Here is a 12,140-nt window from a genome sequence, read left to right on the forward strand (position 1 = left end):
GAATACCTATCTTATAAGATCATTATGGAGATTAAATAAGTAATGCATCAAAAGTGCTGATCACTGGGGCCAGCATTCTGGCATAGTGGGTTAAGCCACTGCCTGCAATGATGCCGGCATCCCATATGGGCACCAATTTAAGTCCTGGATGCTCTGTTTCCAATCCAACTCCCTGCTTATGCACTTGGGAAAGCAGCAGAAGATGGCCCAAATACTTGGGCCCCTGTCACTCATATGGGATATGAGGTTGGAGTCCCAGGCTCCTGACTTTTGCCTAGGCTGACCCTGGTCATTGTGGCCATTTGAGATGGAAGATCTCCCTCTTTCCTTCTCTCCCTCCCTCCCTCAACATACTATGTAATCTGCCTTTCAAATAAATAAAGTAAATCCTTATTTTAAAAATGCTCATTCCTAAAGACAGACACCATATGTTTTCCCTGATTTGTGGTACCTAATAGAGTACCTAAAATATGATGTATAGAAGTGAAACTGACATTTTGAGATTCAATGGTCATTTACTTCTCTTGTCTCTACTGTTGAGGAACAGTGTATTTTTCTTCATTATATTTGTTAAACTCTTTACATATGTAGGGTTAATCTTATGACTATAAAGTACAGTGAAAATATATCTTTGTAAAACTTGAGAGTGGGAATAGGAGAGGGAGGAGGAAGAAGGGTGAGATGGAGGGTAGGGTTGGAAGTATCACTATGTTTCTAAATCTATATATATGAAATAAATGAAATTTGTATACAAAAATATAGAGAAAAGAAAGATTAAAAAATAATAAAAGTGCCCATTCCTGTGTCTGGGGTCTAGGGATTCAGCACGTGGTCATCGCCATCATCACAAACTTTGTTAAAGTCATGGAATACAGATTAAATTCACAGGACACATGAACTTCTCTTCCACCCCTACATGTATTTAACCTCTGTGTCAAATTGCCAATAAGATCCCCTTAGCACCATGACCATTGCCAGTTTGTCACTTGTTCTTTTCAACATTAAGAGGCCCCATGGAAGGAAGGCTGGACAGAGACAAGGAGAAGGCGTTTTGAGCTGGGGAAGCTTCTCTTTTGCAGAGACCTGCTGTGGCGGGGATCATTGCCCCTGCTCTGCGAATCTTGTTCTCAGACACAGATGCAAGCTTCTTTCCCACCACATGTCAATAGGAAACATACAATGAACACATATTGCGCCAAGCTCTGGGGAGGTCATGGTGAGCCAGCTCTTTGAGGTCTGGTGGCCAATCCACCTTCAGACTAGACTAGTCCAAGAGCTGGCAGCTTCTGTAGTATATAATCCAGTCTTGAGGCTGAATCCAGTGCTTTCAAACACTCATGAGTGAGAGGACAGGCTAAGGCTAAGTCCAGTGCAGTTATCTTCTTTCTTTACAAGGGCTGTGTGTGTGTACGTGTGTGTGTGCGCGCGCACACATGCGCGCTGGCTTTGCTAGGTTAATATGAGGAGTGAGGGCATTAAATTGCCTGATGAGCTGGCATCTCAGGCTTTCAGGTGGAAATCAGAAGTTTGGAACTACCCCTACTCTGCAGTCATTAAGAGTTGGCTCTTTTTTCTACCTTCTTAATCTTTCTCAACAAAAAAAAAAATAAAATAAAATAAAGAGGAAAAAGGATTGCTGTTTTATTTCACAGACGATTCTGGTCTTAGTATATGACAGCACCAAAAGTCTAACCGAGGACATTTTACTCATTTAGTGCCGTCAGTGAAAGAAAACTGCTCTATAACAGTGTTGGTAACCACACAAATAATTTCCTAATCTGAATGAAAAACCAGTTCTGTGAAGCATAGGAAAAACCAGCCCAAGTACGCTCATCGTGATCATCGTGATTAGTATCTACAACCATAACGACCTAGCATTGCTGTTTCAAGTCTAGTGCAGTTCAACTTTGGCAACTGTATATAAAATGGCAATGTGCTGATGCAGAAAAATCACAACCATAGGTAAGACACAACCTAGAAATCTATGTCCCTAGGAGAGAATTGTGCCCAAACCTCCCCCGAGCAGGTGATTTGTGAAAGAACCCTGGTGGCAGGTCTCTCGGTAAAAACAACATGGAACCAGCTAACAGTGCTTTCTAGTCAGTGACCTTAATTAACCCTTTCCACTGCAGTGTGCACTGCAGTTTTCGGGTTGCTGAGACAGATGACATGCGGTCTGTCTCCCCTTTTCCTGGTACTCAGAATGTGGCTCATGCTAAACAGCCCCTGCTCAGCGCTGTCTGCAGCATCACCACCCGCGGGGGGTGGTCCCAGCTTCGTCTACCGCAGCCTCCTGGGCCAGGTCGCAGAGGAGCGACAAGTAGCCAGTAAGGAGTGAGAGTGAGCATGGAAGGTGGCAACAGGACTAAGGGGAGGTCGGAAGGCGCTCGGCGAGCACAGTCAGCGCGCGGCTGAACTCGGGTCCCAGAGCCGGGGATCCCGGGTCCCCCCTCGGGTGGCCCGCGGAGGGTGACGAGCGCCCCCTGGCCGGCGCCGCCCGCGGGGCGCATCCACCGAGCGCCCGGCCCGCGCCAATCCCCGCGCCACCGGAGCAGCAGCGGCGCCGCACTCGGACCCACCGCGGCCGCGCGACCAGGTAGGACCCCCCCAACCTCCCGCGCCCCGCACCCTGCACCGCCGGAGGGGAGAGAGGGAGCTAGCTGCGAGGCGCCAGGACCCGGGGCGAGAAGGGCCACCCGGGTCTCCTTGGGAGCTGTTCCAGGAAGGGCTGGCGGCTGCTGCGGAAAGCAGGGGTGAGAACGAAATCGAAAAGAACCCGAGCGAAAGCAAACTTCGGGGCAGTTTTCCGCCTGGCTGCGCGTGTGCGGGTCGCGCAGGATGCTGGCGAGCTTGGTCCGCTGGAGACCGTCGGCTCCAAGAGGCGTCTCCTTCTGCCTTTTCCTCTCTCCCCTGGACTAGGGGGACAAGGGGAAAGGGGAAGAAGTTGACAGGTTTTTACACTCTTGAGAGGTGTTTTCCGTAAGTGACAACCTGCCCGAGGAGTGTAATACCTGGTTTTCTGTGAATCCCCTGGGACGGCTTACACTGTCCTGAAAAGACCAAGTTTGTATTCAGGAAGCCTGGGTATGGGGTGCCCAGTCTTCGGTAGATTTTAAAAACTAATAAGCCTGGTGCTCTGCTCTCGTGGCCTGGGGTGAGATTGTTTTCTGGTCTTGAAGCCACCTGTTCCCAACTTGTGTAATGTCTTAAGTAAAATGTCTTGGTTCTCTTCCATTCTGGAGAACCACAGCTGTCAGTGTGAGAGGGACTGTTTAGTGCCAGGGGACTTCTCCTGGGCAGGAATCTGTAGGGGGAACGCACAGAGCTGTGTTGTCCTCTGGGCTGTCCTGCCATTGTGCTGGCTGGCCCTGGGGCTAATAAAAAGATCATTCACTAACAGCGTAAGCTGATGAGGAAGGGGGGGGGGGGGGGGTTGCGTGCAGTGGAGACAAGAATGAGACTCCCTTCCAGCTATTGCTCAGTTCAAAGGGGGTTGGGGGAGTGAATGCTCCGTGCCACTGGGCCTGCAAGGTGCAAGTGAGAGCACAGATCATGCCTATGGGATTTTATGAGCCTCCTACAACCGGGCGTCTGGCTCCAGGAAGCTCCAGTGAAAGAATCCAGAAGTCTTGTGGCTCCACTCCTGGGTTGCGTTTGAGAGACAAGCCCAATTCAGCGGGTTCTGGGTCCCACACCGCACCCCGCGCCCCAACCTTGTGATTCACCATCTCCATTTCCCACCCACCCCACCCCCCATCTCTGCTAACTCTCACAAAATGGCAAGCTTTACTGCGGAGGCTTAATCGCTTAAAAATGCTGTGTCTAGTGGGAAGAAGTGTGACATTTACTAATTTGGTTGCAAATTACTTCTGAAGTTTATGCACAGCTGTTTAAAACCTCACAGAGATCAGAGCCATTGTTTGATGCAGGTGTCTACGGAGAGCTCTTGTGAGTGCCTTTCTTCTGCTGATTGAATGATACATATATTCAAACAGCAATAAGAAGATCTAAAACCTGCCAAGTCTCAGCTGCAAACCGCCTCCAAGTTAGCCATCTGCTCTAGATTCGTTTTTTTGATTGTTTGTTTTCTTTTCTGTCATCAACTTTTACTTCCGATTTCAAGAGTAACCTTTTGGCATCAGTAGTCTTTGTTTCAGGGCCCTGTGACTGTCTTCTCCACTTTTAAATTGTCAGCTTCCAGGAAGACTTGTGTGTTGTCATCTGCTTTGCCATGTCCATTTCTGCCACCGTGCTATGGTGGCTCATGCTGGCAAGCAGCTTTTGGGGCACTGGTCGCCTTCCAGTGCCACCTCCTATCCTGGAAACTTTCTCATTGAGTCTATGCATAGCCTGCACAGTGCAACAACTGGAAAGCTGAGTTCTGTTGCTGTCTCACTTCTCTTTCAGCTGTTCCAGGGACATTGTTCACTTACTCACAGCCGGCTCTGCTTCTCATCTTAAAGTTGCCTTTCCACACTGACATTCTGCTTAACATGGGCTTGGAGGTTCCCTGTAATAGCCCGTTGATCTCCAGTCATTTTTGTAAAGGTTTCTGGTCATTCTCATACATTGTTTCTTCTGTGAAAAATACTACCTTTTTCAGTGTGATGAATTAGATGCTTTTTTGATATTCTCTGTGGATTGGGTGCAAGATTTTCCTTCAAGAATGTGAGCTTCTGGTGCAAATCTGTAACTTCAGGGGTTCGGGAGCAAACCCCCACAAATAAGGCAATATTTCATGCTAATATATACTTACCTTCAAAAATAGGAATTAGCATTAGGACTTCCTACTTTTAATGTATTTAGAGTTATTGATTATGTCGTTTCCCTGAAAATGTTGTTGTTACATTTATCTAAGGTGGTGGTTTGTTAACGAAGGTATGTTTCATTTCTGGTGATTTCCTTTTGATGGGTTCTTTTTTTTATTTCTTTTTGAAAGCAATGTCCCCAATATCATTTAAAATGATACATTGTTATATGTCCTAGCAACAAAGATCATGTTATTTGCATCACATGTGATACATACATGTATATACATAAACGAGATGCATACACGTATATACATATATGCATAAACTTGATGTATATACATGTATGCATCATGTGTGATTGCATAGATACATATGCCCCCCCCGATACATACACCACTCCTACATGCACACATACAGCCCAAAATCAAATCTGTAATTAAAAGTAAAGAAATTGGTCTTGTGGTGATACACCAACTTACCATTTTTGTTTCTTTCCATTATTTTAAAGCATAATCATCTCATTTCTAAGCAGTATGCATGCACCTTAGCCTTTCCACACATAATCTTAATGAGGAAATCACTAGAAACTCATAGAGAACCATGGTGTTGAGCCACAAAGGTGAACTAAAAGGTGCTTCCTTGTAATGATGGAAAAACATTTTTCATTATTTTAACGTGCTGAGCATTCACAAATTCTCACTGCTCTGCCATCTAAGCATATTCTTGGGGGCGGGGAGTGATATAGGAATCAGAAGTTTCAGAAAAGTGGAATAGCTCACCCAAGTCCACAGTCATGGATTTCTGCTTTGAGATTAAGTGAGCATGTATTTAAAGCTCCTTGCTTTAGCAGTGCTTCCTTCTACAGCTTGCTGTGGGTTGATGTGAACTTTTGAGTTAAGCTAACAGTATTAATGATGATAATCAAAGCTAACCAAAGGAATGAAACATGAGGTTTTGGTCATTGTTGTATATAACTTATGGGCTAAATATTATAATCAGAACTTTCTCTATATTTGACAAACATGACTACCTCATTTAATTTTCATGAAGCCTTTAGAAATTGAACATTTTCATTGTCATTCTCAATTTTCAGGTGGAGAATCTGAGCCTCAGGCAGTTAAGTCACTTGTCCAGAGCTTATCACTGCTAAGTGGTACATTTAGGTTTTTTTTTGGCCATTAAGCAACTTGCTGTAAACCACAGTGCTGGCCTTCCCACCAATTCACTTGTTTCATTACTGTAGTAAAATACACATAACAGAATTTATCATTTTTAAGTGTGCAGCTCTGCGGCATTCAGTGCTTTCACATTGTGGGGCCAACATCGCCATTATCTATCTCCAAGACTCTGTTCATCTTGCAAAACTGAAACTGCTTATCCATCAGACAGCTCCTGGTTCCCTTGCCCTCTGCCCTTGGCAGCCTGCATTCTGCTTTATGTCGTTGTACATCCAGTTACTCAAGAGACCTCCCAGAAGAGGAATCATACAGTATCTGGCCTTTTGTAACTGGTTTATTTAGTTTAGCCTATTGCCCTCGAGTTTTAAGCATATCACGGCATGTGTCAGAATTTCCTTCTGTTTGAAGGCTGAGTTAATAATAATTCTTTTGTGTATAGAAATGACATTTTGCTTATCCACTCCTCGTCAATGGTTAGGTGGGGTTACCCCACCTCCTAACTCTTGTAAATAGCACTGCTATGAAGATTGGTGTTCAAGATTCTCCTTTCAGTTCTTTTGGGTATATCCAGAAGTGGAATTGGTGAATCATATGGTATTTCTATGTTTAATTTTTTTGGGGGGGGGAGGGGAATGCCTTAACTATTTTTTCATGGTGAAAATCTCAGTACAAGGAATCTAAATTACACAGGCATGTGGGGTTTTTTTTTTTTTTTCATTTTATTTAAATGCCAGAGAGAAAAGAACAGAGAGCTCTTCCCGTGTGCTGGTTTGCTCCCTCAAATGCCTGTAATAGTCAGGACTGAGCAAGGGCAAAGTCAGGAGCCCAGAAATCATTCTAGGTCTTCTGTGTGACTGGCAGAGACCTAAGTCCTGGAGTCTTCAGCTGCTGCCACTCCTCGTGCATTCACAGGAAGCTAGATTCAAAGTGGAGTAGCCAGGACTTAAACCAGGAACTCCCAGATGGCTTCTGAGCATCCCAAGAAGTGATTTAGCCAGTGTGACAACGGCCTACCACGTAGGTGGTATTTTTCATGTGTAGCATGTGTCTGGTATCTGTTTCCCATCAACCTCCTTCCACTCAGTGGCACCACAGTGTGTTGGCATTAGATGAAGCGAGTGGGTTTAGCCAGAGAGGAAACTGAGGTTTCTGAACGCTCTTATGAGGCCAGCCTGGATTCTCACATAAGCTGAGTTCTCGGAGAACTGACCAAGGAACCTTCCTGGAAAAGCCTCCAAGCATATTTTTTTTAAAGATTTATTTATTTATTTATTTGAAAGTCAGAATTACACAGAGAGAGAAAGAGAAGCAGAGAAAGAGAGAGGGAGAGAGAGAGAGAGAGAGGTCTTCCATCCACTGGTTCACTCTCCAATTGGCTGCAAAATCTGTAACTGTGCCCATCCGAAGCCAGGAGCCAGGAGCTTCTTCCAGGTCTTCCACGCGGGTGCAGGGGCCCAAGCACTTGGGCCATCTTCTACTGCTTTCCCAGGCCATATCAGAGAGCTTGACAGGGAGTGGAGCAGCTGGGATTCGAACCGGCGCCCATATGGGTGATGGCTTTACCCACTACACCACAGCACTGGCCCCAAGCGTGTGGTTTTTGAAGGTGAATTAGACTTGGACAAGTTGAACGGTTTTTAATCAGAGTACAGACTTGGGTACTTGAAATCAGAACCTGAAGTTGGAATTTCAGCTTCGTGTTGGGACGTGGGCTGAAAGTGCCACCTTTATCCTGGGGAGGGAGGGCTGGCCTGCCTGTCACATGGAGTTGCAGGCAAGCTCCTGGTGAAATAATAATGGGAATGGGAAAGTGTGGACCCAGTGCTAATCCAGTAGGGGCAGAGGCTGTGGGCACCTCACTCACAGGAGGAAATGGGTGTCCAGGAGCCCCCCGCCCCCAGTACCTCCTTCTCTCTACATTTACTCACTGAGCAAAAATTAAAAGAAAGTGCTCAGGAGTCAACAAGTCTGAGTTTCGCTGTGACTCTGCCAGTCACCAGCTGCATAGCCTCAGTGTGCTATCTGTGAAATAGGGAGAATAATGCCTACATAGGAGGGTTTGGTCAGCACAAACTGACGCACTTAGCACCTGTCCCAAAGATGGAGATAAAGTCTTAACACTGTTCATTGCCATTCCCTTCAATATGATACCTTGTTCCCTTGCTCCCATTTCAACCTTGCTGTTTAAATTGAAAGCACTGTTCTTCCCAGGAGTTAGTGTATTTCAACAGAAGGAAATTTTATATTGTGGGAATTCCGTGTTTCAATCTAGAGGTAGTGAAGGATCATGAGTGTAGTGAAAGTGGGATGTTGTATAACCCAGTGGCTTTCTTACCTGTGTATCCTGCAGCACTAAGTGTGCGACCTCTGTGTGGTCAGATGCATAGTAAATATTGCTTAGCCCCCAACTTTATCATCCCCTTCTCTTGCCAGCCTCTCTCCATCTTGGTCCAGTCAACTCTATCTTTCTCCCCCAGTGTGTAATCATTAAGCAAGAGCTTAGAAGGCAGATGGGCATGGATTCAAATCCAGACTTCACCCTTTATAAGCTTTGTCCCCTTGAGAAAACTGCTGAACTTTTTGAATTTCTTCAGTTTCCTTATCAGTGAAACAAGCATAATAAGGTACCTATAGAGCTGATGTAGGTGTTAAGTAAAATAAGCTTTGTAAAGCATGATGCCAGCCGGTTGTAAGCATTAGATAGAACTGAACTGTATATGCATCTTTCTCTAAAGATCTGATTATTGTTTTATAATCCTACAGTCTGGGGGGAGCAAGGGGAGGGTAAATAAGCCATCCTATTGGCTCACTGTGTGCCTTTTTTGTGTGAGGTGACTGTGTCAGTGCCACTCCCCAGACCATTTTGGTGAGTTGACTATAAAATATGTGTGTGTGCGTGTGTGTGTGCGTGTGGCATTAGCCTAGACTGACATTCTTCTGTTACAAGTGAAAAGAGCAGACCCTTGGCTGTCTTATCTGCTTTCCCATCCTCAGCCCTCTGAGCCGTTCACACTCAGAGAATGATAAACCAAGTGCTTAGAAAGTGACCTACTGCCAAGATATGGGTGAGTTTCCAATGCAAATCAAGGACTGTGAGCTTAGAGTCAAGTAAAAGAATGCTTCAGAGTTCCAGGGAGCAAGAAGCAGTGTCCTTCATGAAAGAAAGTGGACACGTTGTCTTTCTTGCAGTTTTCGTAGGAGTTCATCTTGGATGTGTGTTCATCAGTGTCAGGGCCCTAGGCTGCAATGTCTTCCACTCTGTTCATTTGTAGGCCTCAGCTCTTTGAAAATAGGCCTCTTGCAGCGTTTCTCCATCTGCAAGACACAATCCATTAGTAAACTGTGACATGAAGTTATTAGGTGGTCACAAGCATGTCTTGGAAATGAAATAGGAGAGGAAATACTAGGACACATTTCATGTAGGAAGAGTAATTATTTTATTAAATTTGGCATCGTGTAGTTTGGAACATAATAAATCCATTGCTTATGGCAAAGCTTGAAAATTATGGAGGTAAATTAAGCATTTAGTTCTCTATACCATTTCATTAAGTCACAGGATCACGTACGGTTGGGGCTGGAAGGAAGATTGAAAATGAAAAGGAGCACACACAGAGTCTCATGCTTGTGTATGGGGACTCAATTACCAGTAATTGATGGATAGATGGCTTACAGTTTACAGAGGAGATACTGATGTTTACACAGGCTGAGAAACCTGACCAAGAGTCACACAACAAATGACTAGCCTTGAACACAGGTCTCTGTGCTCCTCATTTAATGTACTTTTTATGCCTCCATGGGTTGTATTCCCAATGTTACCTGTTGACTGTTTAGAGAAGACAGTTTCTCAGGAGTGTTACAACCATATTTCTTATTTATTAGGAAGACTATAACTTTGAGATATGCCCCATCAGCTTCATAAAGAACCACCCATCAGTTAGGAAGAAGTAATGTCTATCATCCTTACCAGAGATCTTTCAACGTGAAATAGACAAAGGTAAAACCCAGCCACCCTTCTCCTCTCTGAGCCATGCTGCTGGGAAGGGTGAGCCTGGTGGTGCCAAGTGCACTGTGCTTTCCTTTCTAAATCTGGACTCACTGCTGAGTCCAGCTGCCTCCTTCTTCCAGTGTCTATACATAGGCTGATGAGTCCTACTGGAAAAAGTTAAGCAACTCTACAAATCACCTTCCACAACTCTGTGATTTCCAGCATCAGCTCAGCACTCCCATTTCACCAGCTCTCAGACTTTTGCTTCGTCCACTCTCTTGCTTTGCACAGCAGTTATTCCAGATCCTCTCCTGCCACTGGCCTCTAGTCCCCAGTCCCAGCAGGCTGCCTTGCCTGCTGCTTCACTAAGAAAATGGATGTTTTCTAGATCAGCATGACACCCATCCACCCATCCTGTGTTCACAGGGCTACACACCTAACTTCATGCCAGTCAACTTCTCATCCTTCCCTTCTTTTACAACAACCACCATAACAGAATGCCTCACTGCTGCCTAATGTTCAACCTCAATTGGTGCCTGAAACCAGTTCTCCCTCATTCTTAGGACTCTCATTCACTTGAGTATCTCTTCTCTCATCTGTATTTTCTTTCTGTCCCTCATTACTGGCCCCATGCTCACTGCATCAAATTTGCTTAAAGCCATTCCTTCTGTGAAAAAAACAAAAGGACCAACCTTCTGCTCCTTCCTCCAGCTACTTCCTTGCCTCTCCCTTCTCTTTACTACCAAATTCCTCCAGTTGTTCTCCATACCTGCTGCCTCCGTGCCTTCACCTCACCTGACTTGACCAACGGATACTTGGCTTTCCCTGAGCTGTCCTTTGAAACCCATCATGCTCATCCTCATTATTGCTACTTTTTGCTCCATTCTACTCCTGTCTTTCTTGGTTTCCTGTGGCATCCTTGCTGTTAGCACACCTGCATCTTTGGAGTATTGTCTCCCTGTGGTTCCCATGAACCCCCTTCCAATTTTCTTTTCTCTCCGCTCCTTTACAAGTTACTCCTCTCTTTCCATAAGCATGGGAAGTTGATGCTCCTCAATTTTCTCACCCCATGGGCAAACTTATCTCTGCTTGACCTTACCAATTTTAGTATATGTGCTGCCTAAGTGAGCACTGTTTGACCTTACCAACTCTCTTCTTGTTAACCAGGACCCAGATCCCTGCTGGTCCTCTGCTCCAGATGGTTTATGGCACATCTAATACCACATGCCCCAGACCAAATGCAACATCTTCCATATTGCTTTCTCCACTAGTTCTCCACGCCAATGCCTTTCTGTTCCTGACACTGACATCACCTGTGACAGAACCTGAAATATGGGTGTTCTTGCTTGGCTCCTTCTCTTCCAACTGCATGGCTCACTGCAGACCAAGTTCTACTAGCTCACCCCCAAATACCTGCATGATCGCCCCTTCCTTTTCCACCCCACTGTCTCTACTCTATGTTTAGGATGTCCTTCCTCTTCTAGATCCGTCCCACAACCTCCCCCCTCATCTCAGTGACAGTGGGTGGCAATGCTACCCCCAGAAGGGTCACTCCAGAACCCACAACTGAGCATATTGCTCCTATAGTGTACATTCTCCAGGGACTACCCAGTGCTCTTGAAGTGAAGCCCAGACTTTGTAATGTGGACAAAGAGGTTCTGATCCTTTCCTTTCCGGCCTGGGCCACTCTAGGTTCCACAGTGGCTCCATGGGTCCCTTGCCTTGTGGGCCATTCTGTCCAACCTCTGACCATTTCTTTCTCTGGCTAATTCCTCTCTCTGTTCTTCTTCTTCTTCTTCTTCTTCTTCTTCTTCTTCTTCTTCTTCTTCTTCTTCTTCTTCTTCTTCTTCTTCTTCTTCTTCTTCTTCTTCTTCTTCTTCTTCTCCTTCTCCTCCTCCTCCTCCTCCTCCTCCTCCTCCTCCTCCTTCTCCTTCTCCTTCTCCTTCTCCTTCTCCTTCTCCTTCTCCTTCTCCTTCTCCTTCTCCTTCTCCTTCTCCTTCTCCTTCTCCTTCTTCTTCTTCACAGGCAGAGTTAGGGAGAGAGAGAGACAGAGAGAAAGGTCTTCCTTCCGTTGGTTCACCGCCTAAATGGCCGCTACGGCCGGCGCACCGTGCCGATCCAAAGCCAGGAGCCAGGTGCTTCCTCCTGGTCTCCCATGCGGGTGCAGGGCCCAAGGACCTGGGCCATCCTCCACTGCCTTCCCGGGCGACAGCAGAGAGCTGGACT

General features: G+C 45.7%; 1 protein-coding gene across 8 annotated transcripts in view; it reads left to right on the plus strand.

Annotated features, from left to right (window-relative positions):
• The first annotated feature begins 2,377 nt into the window (after positions 1-2,377).
• Positions 2,378-12,140, plus strand: part of PRKCQ (protein kinase C theta) — a 152,861-nt gene continuing 143,098 nt past the window's right edge. For 3 of the 8 annotated variants that reach the window (XM_051821577.3, XM_089312358.1, XM_070055779.2), the window contains exon 1: positions 2,563-2,753. The gene's annotated coding sequence lies outside the window, so the exon portion shown is untranslated. Of the gene's footprint in view, positions 2,754-12,140 lie in introns of all 8 variants that reach the window. The other 5 variants (XM_089312359.1, XM_070055780.2, XM_089312362.1 and 2 more) reach the window with 4 other exon arrangements.

This window comes from Oryctolagus cuniculus, chromosome 13 (genome assembly GCF_051225735.1).
Source record: "Oryctolagus cuniculus isolate XC-2025 breed Fujian yellow rabbit chromosome 13, ASM5122573v1, whole genome shotgun sequence".
Lineage (NCBI taxonomy): Eukaryota > Metazoa > Chordata > Mammalia > Lagomorpha > Leporidae > Oryctolagus > Oryctolagus cuniculus.